The sequence below is a fragment of the Microtus ochrogaster genome, chromosome 8 (genome assembly GCF_000317375.1).
Source record: "Microtus ochrogaster isolate Prairie Vole_2 chromosome 8, MicOch1.0, whole genome shotgun sequence".
NCBI lineage: Eukaryota > Metazoa > Chordata > Mammalia > Rodentia > Cricetidae > Microtus > Microtus ochrogaster.
In genome coordinates this window covers 12673025-12688985 of record NC_022015.1, presented here as the reverse complement: position 1 = coordinate 12688985, position 15961 = coordinate 12673025, and the positions used below count along the sequence as shown (strand labels likewise).

At 42.0% G+C, this 15961-nt stretch overlaps 1 pseudogene; it reads right to left on the bottom strand.

The window, feature by feature from the left end:
* Nucleotides 1–7511: 7511 nt before the first annotated feature.
* Nucleotides 7512–15961, bottom strand: part of LOC101989744 — a 17478-nt pseudogene continuing 9028 nt past the window's right edge.

The window sequence follows — 15961 nt, the reverse complement described above, 5'->3', positions numbered from 1 at the left end:
ATAAAAAATAATAAAAAAATTAAAATCTCTTAAATGTCTTCCTACATTATCAAAAATAAAGAACCTTTTTGGATTCATCTTTGACAGCATATACACAGTTTGTCTTTTAGATCTCAGCTTACTCTATTTCACTGTACCTGGTGCTTTTGGTAACTATCACCTGGCCCTGGCATTTCTAAAACTGTTAAGCTCCATTCCTGAAACTGCACATTCTTTGGGACTCTAGTCCTGCCATACATTTGTAAACCTCAGCTGTTTCCTAGGATCCCTTTATGTCTTTATAACCATTATCACCTGGGTGACTCCTAATAAAGTCTAGCTGGCAGAGCAAGGTGCATTTTCGAGTATAAAAATATTAAGGTACAGCTGTAATATTTTAAATCTGATATATATTTTCTAAACCTTGTTTTTAGAATGGGACACGAGCCATCATATAAAAATCTATCCCAATCCAAACTGTCTTGGAGATCTATTGTTGCCTCCTACCTAGGCCCACTCCACATGGTCACCTTTAGTCAAGATGGTGGTGGAATCATGTGGCATCCATTTTTTTTTAACACTTGCAAAATGGCACTCCAAAATGTATAATGGAATTATGCCTTACAGTTCCTTTAAAATTACCCATGCATCAATTTTAAACCATTTCCAGTGTTACTAATCAACTTTTAACTAGTTTAATTTTTAACAGATTTTGACCATATCTAACAAGATAAACTTATGAATAAGAAGTTACAGAATGTTCACATAAACCAAGTCAAATTTTTTGACTGTTCTGATTTGTTTTCTTCTTCTCACCATTGTGTCTGGGGCTCAGGCTGACAGAGTGACAGAGGAAACTTTTAAATAAGCATAGGTCTACTGTAGGAACAGCCACAATCCAATTCTAGAGCCAGCTTTTCAACAAAGAACAGCATAAAACAGTTTTAACATTATCTCCATCAAAAAGTCATCTGAATTTCTGCTAACCAAATCCAGTAGCCCGAGCTCAGAGATAAATTCTGAAGTCAGGCCCATAAACGTGGCCACAGCAGTGATGAGTGGCAAAGACAGCAAAAATATCCAAATCATTTCTGACTCAGCTCGATGCTTGCAAGAAAACTTATATAGACACATATTTTTAATAAGCCAAACATATTCAGTATTTGCAGGTATGAGAAAGCACAGCAGACATAGTTCCCATCCCCTCTGACCTTCTATAACTTTTTATATACCTTTAGTCCGTTTATATACCTTTAATCCGTTTTTCCTCTCTTCATTCTTTCAGTCTCCCGCTTTCTCCCTCACTTCCCAGATAACATAAAAACTTTTACCAAAGTTTTCCTTGGTTTCCCTCAGTAGTTTATATTATATTGTATGGCTACAGTAGTTTAAATAAGAGCAGAAATATGCATATATTAGAACAAAAATAACTTTAAATTTACATCACATAAAATCCTGTACCAGTGAGACTAACAGTTACCAGCCCCTCTAAATGATGACATATATTTATAACCCATTGGATTTGAATGATTAAAGCAGCTCTGGTTGGAGGAAGTCTGGCTATAGTGTCATAACACAGCCACCACAGGTTAACACCTATAGCCAGTGTCTGGGACTCATTGCCTTGGCCTGTGGAGCCTAACCTTGGCCAGGTTTGGCCAGGAGTCATGGCATGCAGTCCCCAGGGCAGGCTGAGGAAACCTATCCAAGGGATGGGCAACTTCTCCAGCAATTAACCCTAAATTCAGTCAACTTTTTTTTTTTTTTAAAAAAAAGTCTGTTCAGTGTTTGAAATCCTATTGGGGCACATGCCCCTTGCAAGCTGTGGCTGGCAGTCTTGCTACATTGTCATAATAAGGCTGTATAGCCCAAACACCTATCTGTACAAGCATGCTTCCCAGCAGCCTACTGCTTGTATGGCAAACCTGCCTGTGTTGCCCCCGTCCCCTACTACAGGCCAAGGCTGACTCCTTTCAATGAAATGCTTAAAACAGGTAGAGGTTGTTTGTGTCATCCCTTTTTGGAAAATATACCCTTGGCCCTATTTCTAAAGTCCTGTAAGTAATCTAATATCAAAGTCAAAAAAGTCATGCTGAGACCGTTCCATCACATCAGCCTCATAAGTCAGAAAGAAGGTGCACAAAAGACAAAAACAAAACAACACAGAATAATACAGAGTTCTCCTAAAGCCTGGAGGAAAAACTGAACCAAAGATGATAGCCTCAAGCTGTTTTACAGGTGCAACCCACCCATCTACCTACAGAAGTGTAACTGAGATGGAGGGAGCATCCCACACGTCTATCTACAGAAACCAGAGAAATCCACTCTCATACAGATGGTCCTAGGACCCAAATACAGAAAAGCCCTAGGGACATCTCCCCAGGTACACCATCTGTGATCTTCCTGTGCATCTGTGTAGATTGCCTACAGCCTCTCACAAATTCTGATCCCACTTACAGAAGGATATCCATGAAGAAAGACACAAGAAAAGAAATACACACACACACACATACACACACACACACAAAGCCACAGAAAACTTACCTGCAGGCTAAAAGATCTACAGGGTGGTGGTACTTGTGGGACTGGAGGACCTCAGAGAACCCCCAAATATTATGCCCAGATCATGGAGTCCCTCCCAAAACTAACCAGGGGACCAAGTTCTATATGTAAAAGCAAAGAGCCTTTATTTTTACACAAGATTGCAAACTCAGAATCTCCCTCTGTCCAACGTGTTAGAGTGATTGGAGAGCCCAAGCTCTGTTAGGGCTGGGTTTTTATAGTAGTATAAGTGGGTGTGAGGGATTTCTAGGGTTCAGTACCCCTGATTGACTGACATTTACCTGGGGGTGTCCTGGTAAAAAGTGATGGGTGTGTGCTGGCAGGTGATCCTATCTACAATGGTTGGAACATTAGAAATTTCTTTTGGATGGTCTGTTCCTGGGTGGTGCCTAGGTAGTCTCAGTTTGTGGTCTTTCTTGGAATCAGATATCGCCTTAGGGTAAACTACTGAGACTCGGGCCTCTCTTGAGCTTGTCATGGCTGGGTCCTACAGCAACCCATAAGTTGAGAACAACTGCCCCAGTGCCTTGTCATGTTGCTTTGATATCTCTGTGGCATCATGCTTAGATTTGTCTCTTGGTTATAATTTGGGCTTTGTTTTCTAATACAATGCTGAGTATGACTTTCATTCATTCATTCAACAAATGTTAGATGTTGGGCTACATCAGAGAGTAGAATTTCCTATCATAATAGAACTTTGGGGCTAGTCTTGGTAGAGCAGACAAAATTATAAAAAATATATGTGGTATTAGTAGTGTGGTGAAGATAGATAAACCGGAATAGGAAAGACAGGTTATCAGGAGGTTATTTTCTTTTTTGTATGTTGTCAGGTCATGCGGGACAATTGTCTATATTCTGTCAATTATATTTTAAATAAACACTGATTGGCCAGTAGTCAGGCAGGAAGTATAGACGGGACAACCAGACAGAAAGTAGAAGTGGGGCAATGAGAACAGGAGAATTCTGGGAAGAAGGAAGCCCATTCCTCCCCAGTCCTGTCCAGACACCAAAGAAGGAAGATGTGACCTGCCCCACTGAAAAAGGTACCAAGCCATGTAGCTAACATACGCTAGAATAATGGGCTAATAAAAGTTATAAGAGCTAATAAGAAGCCTGAGCTAACAGGCCAATCAGTTTATAACTTGTGTACACCTCTGTGTGATTTTCTTTGGGGCTTAACAACTGTGGGAACTGGGCAGGACAGAAACTCCAACAAGCAGGCCCTCAGTCAACAGTCAGGGAAGTCCTCTCAACTGCAGTTGTACTTGAATAGAAATGGAAGGAATTGTGAGTGAGAGTCATGCTGTGTTGGACTTGCAGGACAGCCCAGTATAGGGTGACAGCAATGTCTGGGCTAAACACAGTGAGTAAAGAAGCATGAAGAGAGATCACAAGAGCTAGAGGAGCAAGAGATGCACCGCTTCCAAGCCTTGGATCCATCTGAGACTGCAATCTTGGAGAGTTTGACCAGGGAAGTGACACCAGCTGATAGGATTTGGTATGACTTGAAAGCTTAGTGTGGACTGTCACATAAAGACTAATTTTGGCATGGGGAAGGTAAAGCTAAAAGAAGGAAAAGAAGCTGGGAATAAATCAGAGTAGACTAATAGACTGCAGAAGAGTTGCCTGTGGCATAGACCATGCTGAACAAGTGAGTTAGGAGCAAGGGAAGCCATTCTGGATACTGTACGGATGGAGGGATCTGCTGTTAGACTGGATGTGGAGCTTGGTGCATAGACTTAACCTTCCTTCCTGTGGCCAACAAAGCCGCTTTCTAAGAGTTGGGCATCAACTCTTCTGATTTTGCTAAGAACACAGGAACTGAACTATGGCATTAACCTTCCTTACTGACTCTACTAGGCTTTTTCCAATTCTGCTACAGCATTAGTGATGTATTTTCTGTCTTAAAATAAGTTCCATTATGTTTTGAAATATGTATCAATCTAAGAAAAAATAATACTAACTCTGTAGAAACATGATTATGGGATTGATGCTTAAGGACTTATATGATCATTAAATTAAATATGGGCACATACAATTCCTGATGAAGAAAGTTCCAGGAAAATGAACCTGTGTTTCCATAGCAAAAAAAAAAAAAAAAAAAAAAAAAAAAAGGTGTTTCAGAATTCTTTTCTTGCATGTCACAGTGAGAAGTTTAGTCTAGAAATTTCCACTGGGAACTTAAAGAGCACAAAATCTACTGGTGAAGTATATACCATCTGCTCTACTACCACTTTCTGCTCATTTGCCCTGTTTATAATACAGGCCAATGTGCATAGCAAGGAGCTGAAAGTAGCATCACTGTATCCTTGGGTCGGGCCAAGGGAATCTCACTTTGCTGTATTGTGGCTGTTACATGGGTGCCTGCTCCTCCACACCCCAACGGGAGCTGATTAGCACTCTGGTGCCCTATTTAAGTTTTCTAGCTCCAGAGAGAAGCTATTTTGAAAAGTGAAAAGATTACACTCTGATAATAGAGCCTTAAACATGTGGATGGTTCACAGAGGATTTAAAGAGCAGATTCAGAATAAATGCAACCTGCACCTGATGGAACGAGGGTGAATCACCTTGCACTGACTAGCAGGGTTGTTCAAAGAAAGTTCTCTGTTCAGATTATTGATGTCTCTGTGAGCCAATGCAGTGGTGAGGGGTTAGGGAGCTTGTCTGACTGCTGTCTCCTCGAGGAACCAACCATATTTCTGCACAGTCCTGTGATGTATCCAGGATCTATGTCCTAATTGGTGACTATCTCTGTTCCAGATGTGATCTCTTTCTATAAGTTCCCACATGGGAACATTTTCCCCAGGATCACCAATAGTCTTAAAATGGGTAGTTCATATTTGTTATAATTTATTTTAAAGATAAAATGATGCAGATTAGAATCATTTTGTAATTCAGACTAACACTGTTGGAACTTGCACCAGAAAGACATGTTGGTGAATGGGGCCTTTAGGTTGCAGGTCAGATATGAAGTCAAAGCTCAGGAAAACTGACTCACTCAACAATGCTTCTACCTGTGTTTATTTACCAAGAGAAACTACATAGCTTAAGAGTTGGTGTGTGTTGTGACATGGCACCAGTTATTTTTTTGTAAGTTAATTTGAATTTTAATATTGTCTATTTCATATCACTACCCTCTTCTGTTCAAGTGACAACAACTTTTCATTCATAGAAACCCACATGGAGGATTCTTGAAGAGAGTATAGCCTGGCCATACACATGGCATGTCAGATGACCTTTGAAGATAGTTTTATTCAACTAGATGTGGCTCATACTAGCACAAAGGACAATGAAGCTGAAGAATTGCTATGACTTCCAGACCACACTGGGCTATAAAGCTAGATCCTATCTCAAAATAAAAAAACAAGTAAAATCACTTATATAAAAATAGCAGTGACTATTCATTTGAAGGAGGAATTTACATGTGTGGTAAATGACAAAATGTTTTCATATTAATTTCTAAAAGATGAATTACAGCAGCAATGTATCATCCTAAACTTTTCCTTTATGTATATAACACATGGTCCCAAGAGGAATAAATGAAATTAAAAATTTGAGGGAATATAGCTATGAAATTTCCCACTAGGAAATTAAATCGGAAAGTCACTTGAAGGTACTGTGAGGTAAAATATAAACTGTTTCACCATCTCAATTTCTTGATGCTTCTGTGTGGGGAGCCGTTCCCACATACTCCATTGCAAGATGGCACTGACCATCAGCACCACCACCGTAATCAAGCCAGTGCGCATGTGCATGGTAAATGACAGTTTACCTTGTCAAGCCAGTGCACATGCACAAAGTAACTTTCCATCCCTTGCTCTCTGCCTCTCCCGTGGTGTCATAGGGTTTGACAGGCTGCAGCCAGTCAGAGTTTGACACGTCCGAGGCGAGGACTGTTAAGCTATATAAGGGCAGGGTTTTCGACCCTTGAGGTCTTCGCTCTGTAAGCTTATGCTCTCCCTCTCAAGACGCATAAAGCTTTTCTGCAGAAGGATCCTGATTGTGCCGCGTTGTTCTTGCTGGCGAGACGGTAGCGCGGGACACTTCTGGATTGTGTACTATATACTTACTGAGATTGTGACAATAATTCCTCAGATTGAAAGGCAATGTAAAGAGATATGTATCAAAGTAAAACAAAAACTATTTAAATCACTGTTATATATGACCAGGGATGGTTTATTGTTATAATAGTTGAGAGGTGTAGGAGGTCCTTCTGTCTGCTTGACAAACTGAACATGCAGGACCCACAAAAAAAATGATGGCTAAACTTCCTTAAAGGTAAAACTATCCTTTGGGGTTCCTGCTTTATGAAAGTGTCTGCTAGACATTCTGCAGGACACACACACAAAATTATTTCACCCAATATACAGCAGGAAGAAGTTTGGACAGAACTGTGCCCATATTCTCAAATATTGTTTGTAAATGTTTCTTTACATTTAAAGGGGAATATGCTATAGAGATTTGCATGGGTATGGAATCTTGGTTTATTGATGCAAATTTAAGGTCAATCTTGTTATATGTATATTTCTGCTCTTGATTAAGGTATTGTGATTGTGTAGTTAATTTTAAAATGTAATGTATAATTAAGAAATATAGGTTAATAGTCATCTATAATAATCAAACTTGTAGTCATGTTAGTTAGATTTTCTAGATATATAGAGATATATTTCAGCTAGATAGGTATTCTTCAAATCTCTCAGAGACCTTCAGAATATTGCATTTAAAATGTTTAAGAACTTAAGACTTTTCATGATAGTGAGACACATCTGCTACTGGCAGCACCCAGCTGCCTCAAGAGGATGATGGGTTTTAAAGAGGCTCCTTATGGAGTTGGTTGACCATTTGGAAAGAAACTGCTCTTGCCTGAACTTCTTGATAAACTGAGCATGCAGGATCCACAAAAAAATGATGGCTAAACTTCCTTAAAGGTAAAACAATCCTTTGGGGTTCCTGCTTCGTGAAAGTGTCTGCTAGACATTCTGCAGGACACATACAAAAAATGTTATAGACAAACTGCCAGTATAGGTGGGACTGTCTTTGAAATTTCCTGCTTTTTGAAAAAGTCTGCTAGATACTATGGGCCTGTAGGCTGAAGACGGATGCCCCAATGGTACAGAAGAACTTTGGGTGACTATCTTGGCACTGAGATGTCTCTGTCAATTGTAGAGTTTTCAAAGTTGCTTACAATGCACTTCCTGTTTACTTAGGTAATATTATATCCTTCTGGAGTCTTTGATGGAGTTGAAGAATAGATAGTTATAGGTATATTTTTCCTTAGTTATGATAAAAGATAAAGTAAATATAAATATTGTAACTGTAATTCTTGCTTGATAACTGTTTTGTTATATGTAATTTTACTATGTGAAAGCCTTCCTTTTTGTTTAAACAGAAAAAGGGAAATGGTGTGGAAAGTCCTTCAGTCTGTGTGTTGCTTTTATTGGTTAATGAATAAAGAACTGCTTTGTGTATGGCAGGGAAGAACAGAGCTAGGCAAGGAAAGCTAGAATGTATACTGAGAGAGAGAAGGCAGAGTCAGAGAGATGCCATGAAGTCACCACCAGAGTCAGACATGCCAAAACTTTGCCTGTAAGCCACAGCCTCATGGCGATGCTCAGATTACTAGAAATGGGTTAAAATAAGATGTAAGAGTTAGCCAATAAAACCTAATGGGCCAAGCAGTGTTTTAATTAATACAGTTTCTGTGTGTATGATTATTTCGGGTCTAAGCTAGTCGTGAAGCCAGGAACCAACAAGCAGCCCTCCTTACAACAGAGCCAGTGGCTCCTTCCAGTACTAACTGGGCAGTCTTGAGTTGAGAGACCTTGTCATGGAACCAAGGATATCCTGAGAGGGGCTGATCCTCCTCAGTACCCTCTGACTCTTGCTGGAAGAGGAATGACCCTGTGGCTGCTTCTGCAGTATCCAGGGGGAGTGGAGGTGGTCAAGAGGCAATGAACTGTCCCTGATCAGGGCCCTTCCTTAATGTGAATGTGAGGGGACAATTCCAGTGGAAGCAGTTCCATTGAGTCAAAGTGGGAGCAGCAATGCAGGCAGAACTAAAGGAAAAGGATGCTGATGGCCATTCAGAAGGGCCCCATAAGACCCCTGCAACAGGCGATCGTTGCTCTTGCTGGGTCCCAGCAGCAGATCCTGGCTGGGCAGACTCTCTGAATGATTCAGGCAGGGCAACTTCAGGCTGTCTGTGTTACCCTTTGTGAGAAAGGTACTCCCAAGGGCCAGGAGAAGGGTTATAGGATAGAGGCTGATAGCAGGGCAGAGTCCAGGGCTTAGGCACTCCTGGATGTCAGAACCTGGGCCTTCATATCCAGTGCATCAGTATCTCCAGAATGTACTTTGAAGGGCCTTCTACCTTCTAAGGGCCTTGTGGTAAATGTGTTCTCCCTATCAGGCATCTCTAGGTTTGTGGCTGTGCAGACATCCTTGAGAGTAGAACAGAGAATGCTGAGTAGGGGCCAGGATGCTTAGTGTGGTATGAAGATCTCCAAGCAACTTTCTCCTTCTCCTCCTTCACTTTGGAGCAGGAGGAGATACTTCTGTCACTGAGACTGCCTTCCTCCCCCTGAGGTCATCCGAGTTGCCCCTCCTCTATGACCCACTCCAGATGGGTCAGGGGCAGCTTCTTCAGCCCCCATAAAACTTAACAGCTCTTCTCTCTGTACCATTCCTGTAATGGATTAAGTAAAAATGCTGTGGATCCCTAAGTGTTTGCAGCAGCAGAAACGCTGCAGGTCCCCAAGTGGTGGCAGTGGTAAGTGGGTCCCAAGAACAGCCAGTCCCAGGCAGGGAAGGCACAGTTCCCCAAGTGGCTGCAGTGGGCCACAAGGGGCAGTGAGTCTGACGAGGAGAGACAAATGGAATGGCATACCACTAGACCGCACTGCAGATCTCCAAAGGCAGGGAGCCACGCAAGGGCTGAGAAACAAAGACAAGGATAAGCACGCCATGCAGAGTGAGGTTGGATGTTTATTTAGTGGGTTATGGAAGGGAAGGGTAGAAGGGGTAAGGGGAGAAGTGAGAAAAGCAGAGAGAGGGGGGGGAGAAGGAAAAAGTGGGGGAAAGCTGAAGATCAGCTTGGGGGAGAGTGGGTGTGGATTGTCTCTTAAAGGGCAGAACCACCGTTACATTTACTGCTCTGTCTTTCAAGTTTCCCCCTCCACCACTCTATCTCAGCCTCTCAAAGTGGTAAGTCTGTCTGTCCCCAGGGAATGTGCCATCACTAGCCAATCCTCTACTAACTGTCACAGCACCACCAGAGGAATTGGAGTTGCTCTTTCCACCTAGGAGGCCCAGCTAGGGAGGAAGTGTCAATGGCCCCTTGCCACTGCAGGATGCCTTTTACAGAACTGACTGAGCAACCCACTGAAGGGAAGGAAAAGTGTCTTGAGGCTTTGAGGATTTTGTAGAAGAGGAAGAGACTGAAGAAGGCCAGCTAGGTTCTCAGAAAATAAAGATTGGCCCATCACAGCCAGGGCCCTGCCCACCCTGCAGTTGTCAAAGGACAAGTCATGTGGTGGTTCAGTCTCCACACCAGGACTCAGTGGGGCCAAGATAGTTGGGGAGAGTGAACCCAAGGCCCAGGCCACCTCAGCTTCCAAGTGCTACAGGAATAACTCAGATAAAAGGCCAGAAAAGGCAGCTTCTGCTCCAGGCTCTGCATATTGTGTATGGTAGAGGCAAAAATGGCAGGCAAGATCCAGGACAGCAGCCCTCACATGGGACTCACAGAACTCTTGCCGACTTGGGGGAGAGGGTGGTGGCAGCACTGGCAGAAAAGGGAAAGCCCCATCCTCTGGGGAAGGAGCACCATTCACAGTGGGCCCCAGAAGGAGCCTGTGAGGAGAGGCAGCAAAGAATAAAGCAGCCAGAATAAAGCAACAACTGCATCTTGGTCCCCATGCTTAGCTCCAGAGTCAAGCTAGTGGAAGTAGCCGCCATCTGAGGAGAATGTTCTAATCCCAGAAGGGAAAGGGGATTCAACCACAGTCGAATGGCCAACGCCTTTCTGTGAATTAAGAGACCAGCCAACTCCCCATGGCTCTTAACTGCAGGCCTGCAACTGGGTTAGTTGGGATGAGAGACTAGGAGCAGAAAATGAGAAAAGCCATACCTAAGCCATGTGGCTAAACATAGACAAGAATTATGGGTTAATTTAAGTTGTAAGAGCTAGTTTAGAATAAGCCTGAGTTAAGAGGCCAAACAGTTATAATTAATATAAGCCTCTGTGTGTTCCTTAGGGGCTGAATGGCTATGGAACTGGACTGGGCAGGACATAAACTTCTATCTACAATAATGACAACTTTACAAAGCTTCTATATATTGTTAAAAACTTTAAAAGAAATTTAGTTTTAATTATATAAATGTGTGTGTTTGTGTGTATGTGTGTGTGCATGAGTATTGGTACTATGGATGCCAGAGGCATCAGATCCCCTGGAGATGGAGCTACAGGAGGTTGTGAGTTCCATGCTTCCCAATAACCCCCACCCTGTAGGTACCCTGCAAGAACAGTGTGTGCTCTTAGCTAGTGAGCCATCTCTCAAGCCCCATTAAAAACTTCTGGTGCTTATCATTTGACATTGTTTTCCACTGTATGGATTTACTCCAATTCACTAACCATTCTACAAATATTAGACACTTGGCTTGCTCTCATAAATGGTGCTTTAGTGAACAATTATGTATTTAAATCTTTGACCTCAATTAATATCATTTCTTTATAATCTATTCCAGAAGTTGAATTCATAGATCAGAGGTTACAAAGATATTTAGAGCTCTGGGAACCCATTCCTAGAATGCTGTGCAGAGGGCATTATACTTGTAAATTTGCCAGCATTGAGCATGTTGCAGTCTTGCTAGTCTAGTGGGTAAAAAATAACTATCATTGTTTCCATCCAAGTTCTTGTTCTAAATATATTAATATTAGGATTACTGTGTTATTGTAATCTATCCCCTAGTTATCACTTGCCCTTCAGTCTGATACCAGGTTTTGGTGTGTGTGTGTGTGTGTGTGTGTGTGTGTGTGTGTGTGTGTGTGTGTGTGTTTAAGAGAGACAGATACAGAGAGAGACAAAGGTAGACTATTATAGGTACATGTGTGAGTATGTAGATACAGATATATTTACAAATGCATACATATATGTGTACTCTAAAGCCAGGGGAGGCTGTCAGGTGTCCTCCCTACTCCTTTTCCCTTGAGTCAGAATCTCTCACTGAATCTGCAGTTAGGCCATGGGCAGCAAACCCCAGTGACTTCCCATATCTGCCTCTCGCAGCCCTGAAATAACAAGTATATGTGGATATAAACTCTTGTCATGTTTATGTAGCATTTTTATTCATCCACTGAGTCATTTTTCAAGCCCAGGATTAGTTTGTGATACACAGGAACCCTATATTCTCTATTCTCATTAATATCTCCTCTTGAAACATCTCCTAGTAGATTTTCAGTGTCTACATTAATAACAAAAGTAGGATCAGGGATGGAGATCAGTTGGTAGAGTTCTTCCTTAGCACACACAAAACCCCGCCTGGATTTGATCTCCAGTACCATATACAGCTAGGCATGGTATTGCAGGTATGTAATCCTAGCACTTGGGAGGTAAAGGAAGGAGGATTAGAACAAGTTTGGGTTTCTCTTGGGATACATAGTCACCTTGAATCCTGTCTGGGGTATATGAGACCATGTCTTAGACACTAGAAATGAAAGGGAAGTACATATTCACTTGATTTAAATTGACTTTAAATCTGAGTTCAATAATGCACTGTTTCATAGTACAAGAAACAATAGCAAAGATAAGGGTGATCAGTGTCCTGTGTAGCTGTCCAGTCAGTGAGCACTGTGTGCCCTCCTCTCTCCCCTGCCATCTGTAGTGCTATGAGTGGCAGGACCCTGGTTTCCCAGGACTGCTTATCTGTGAGGGGCTCATGCGATTCCTGCAGTGTCACAGTCACCGCTGTAATCACTTTGGATTTCTGTCTCCAACCTTTAAAAATGTCTCCTCCAGAGGCCTGCTGTGGGACTAGGGCAACAAAACTTCCACCAACCACTCTGCCAGCCTCACACAGAGCTGTGGTGTGTGATAATGAGCGGAAGAACAAGGTCATCTGAGGACAGGAGCATGGTCCAGGAGGGACAGCCTCAGAGTGTGCATTGCCTCCATGAAACCTGCTCTGTCCTCTCCAGAGAAGATGCTGCTGTAGATGTGTCGTCTTCTGATGCCTTCTCCTCCCCTCTCCCTCCCCTCCTTTTAGCTTCCCCCCTCTCCTCCTGCAGTTCTCTCCTAAGTCACTCAATACTCTCCCCCTGCCCTTCCTCCTCAATCAGGAAGTTTCCTTACTGCTCCCACATGAGAGGCTCATCCTTAGCATCACATCAGCTCCAGCAGTCTCATGTGCTCCTGTGTGCTTACTGCAGCTTCTCTGGGCCCAGCCCAGTGCCAGGTTAGAAAGAACAGAATGGGAAAACTGAAGAGAAAGTAAGATTTTTAAAGCAAACCAAAAAATGACAACCTAAGATGCAAACATAGCTCACAGCGACATTACTTGTATTTTAGATAATACAGTATGACAGGAGAGAAGCGATTTGTGCCAGCTTGACTCTGGGATCTGTCCACTATTGAGCAGTAAGCTTACCATTATTGCATTAAGAAGTATTTACTTGGCTCTCTTTGCCTTGTCTTTTCTACAGAAGGAGCCACGCTGTCTATAAAAGACTTTGCAGGATGGATGTTCCCTGTAGCAATTAATTTGTGAGTTAGTTTACCTCACCTCAAAATGGTGTGTTCCCCACCTGCCTCAAGATAACTTATATTTCTAGAGGATTCTCAGTCTCCATGTTTGCTTTGATTCAAACATAACCCTTGCTTTTTAAAGAATTAGTTTACATATTCAGACACACATAATTTGAATTAAAAAATATATAGGCTTAAATTTGCTTTCAGAAATAGTGGAAAATGCAGTTTTGCAGCAGCCTTGTCTATATATTTGTGGAGATAGCAATTGGAAGGATTCTCTTTACTGGGAATCAAATACTGAAATTATTATATTAAATATATGATCAGTAAAACCAGCCTTCCCTGGGACGAAACTTAAAAGAACATTTTCTCCTTGTGTAAACAAAAGCTATTTGTCCTCATGGCCTTGTGTTCATGTATACTGAGGTTGGGGAAGACAAATTATTTACATGAGGAGATCTGCTGGAGGAAAATCTGCTGGAGTTCATTTTGATGCAAACTTGAGGCCCAGAACTGAAAATGACACAAAGGTTCCAGGGTGTATCTCTTTACACTGTGTGAATACATGTCACTATGTTTTGTTTAATAAATAAGCTGACTTGCTAATAGCTGGATGGGTAGTGGTTAGGTGGGACTTTCAGACATGAAGAGAGCATGAGAGGAAGAAGGAAAGAGTTTTAGGGTCATGAAGAGACACAGAGAGAAGCAAGATGAACTTGCCATGTTGAAAAAAGCAGCCACAATGTAGCAGTGTTTAGATATGAAATAAGGGTTAACTTAAAATATTGTTGTTAGCTAGTAACAGGTCTGAGCTATCAGCCAAGCATTTGTAATTAATAAGTCTCTGTGTAATTATTTGAGAACGGAATGGTGGGACAGAAAAGTCTGCCTATAGTGTAGTTCTGGCCTGTGACAGTATAGAATACTCAGCTTCAGGATATCTTTGGGATGTACCCATGCAACAGATTTATACACCCCAAGGTTGGTAGAACTTTGAAGAAAAGCTTGGTCCATGTTGGTAAACTGAATGAGTATACTGCCATAGCAATGAGGAATATGCATGGACTCTTGCCACAGACACAGGTGGGCACTCCCTGGCTCATGATTCCAGTGTTGGCATATTGAAGTAGACTCTGGGACAGTGGAAGCTATTGGGCAGATATGTTTTCTGAATTTTCTTCTTCAGATACTCCAACTGAGTGAACCTCTAGTGTTCCTAAACACTTGGGCACATTCAGGGGCTTCAAGAAGAAAGTCTGGGTTTTCCAGAGTTGCTCCAGTAATATACCTGTTTTCCATTTCCATGGTCCAGCCTATCACCAGTTGACTGTCAACTTGACAGGATCTAGGATCACCTGGGAGACCAGCCTACACACATACCTGTGAAGTGTTTAGATTAGGCTAGTCTATGCCTTGCTTGTGATGGGCTGTCTTTTTTATTGCTTATATAAAACTTCCAAATTTCAGCATTATATTAACAAAGGTCACAAATTTAGAAATAATACTAAAGCAATGTTTTGATTAACACTTGTGCAGTTCAAACAGAGGTTAAAGAGGTTGAGCGAATCATTAACATTGTTAAATACAGTTCTTTCAGAGATGGTTGCAACAGCTTAGTGTGAGAATGAGCTTAGTTTTATCTTAGAACCATGTTTATAAATAGTGAGAGTGGGGTGTCTGTGTATGTGTCCTGTATCTGTGATGGATCATCTTGATGAGGTTAGTCTACCCTAGTTTGCTTTCACTGTCAGCTTGACACAGTCCAGGGGTGTCTAAAGGAGTCTCGATGGGGGAGTTGCCTAGATCAGCGTCACCTGTGGGTATGTCCTTAAAGATATTTTCTCTATTGCCAACTGATGAATGGGGCAGGGTGACTATCCCACTGTGGGCAGTGTGATCTTTAGGGAGGTAGATAGACCTGGGCTATTAAAACTGTAGCTGAAGGCTGGGCTTGGTGATGCACATCTATAATCCCAGCACTTGAGAGCCAGAAGCAGGAAGACAACTGTGAGTTCAAGGCCAGCCTGATATGTATATTCATCTTTACAGTGAGAAAAGAGACAGAGAGCTGATTGAGTGCCTGGAAATGAGCCAGGAAGCAGTGTTCTTCTGTGGTCTTTGCTTGAGTTCCTCCAGTGTAGGTGAAGACTGCTCATTCATTCCCAGTCACCAGACCTGAAATAATCACACAGAAACTATATTAATTACGTTACTGTTTGGTAAATAGCTTAAGCGTATCTCTAGCTAGCTATTACATCTTAAATTAACCCATTTCTATTATTCTATGCATTGTCACATGACTGTGGCCTACCGGTAAAGTTTCAGAGTATCTGTTTCCTTCAGCAGCTACATGGCGTCTCCCTGGCTCTGCCTACTTTCTTCTCTCTCTGCTTGGAATTTCCTCCTTTGTCTATTCTGCCCCACCAGTAGGCCAAACCAGCTTTATTCATTAACCAATGGTTCACAGAAATTAGAGGGGAATCCCACATCACTCCAGGTCTTTATCACTGACTTCCCTCAGTGGCAGATGGTAAGACGTAGGATGAATTAATGTCTTTCCACAAGTGGTTTTTGGTGATGGTATTTATCACAGCAAAGAAAATCAAACCAGGACAGTATCCAACCTTTCCTATGAGCAATTAGCTTTATTAGGTTAACTGAGGTGGAAACCTGCA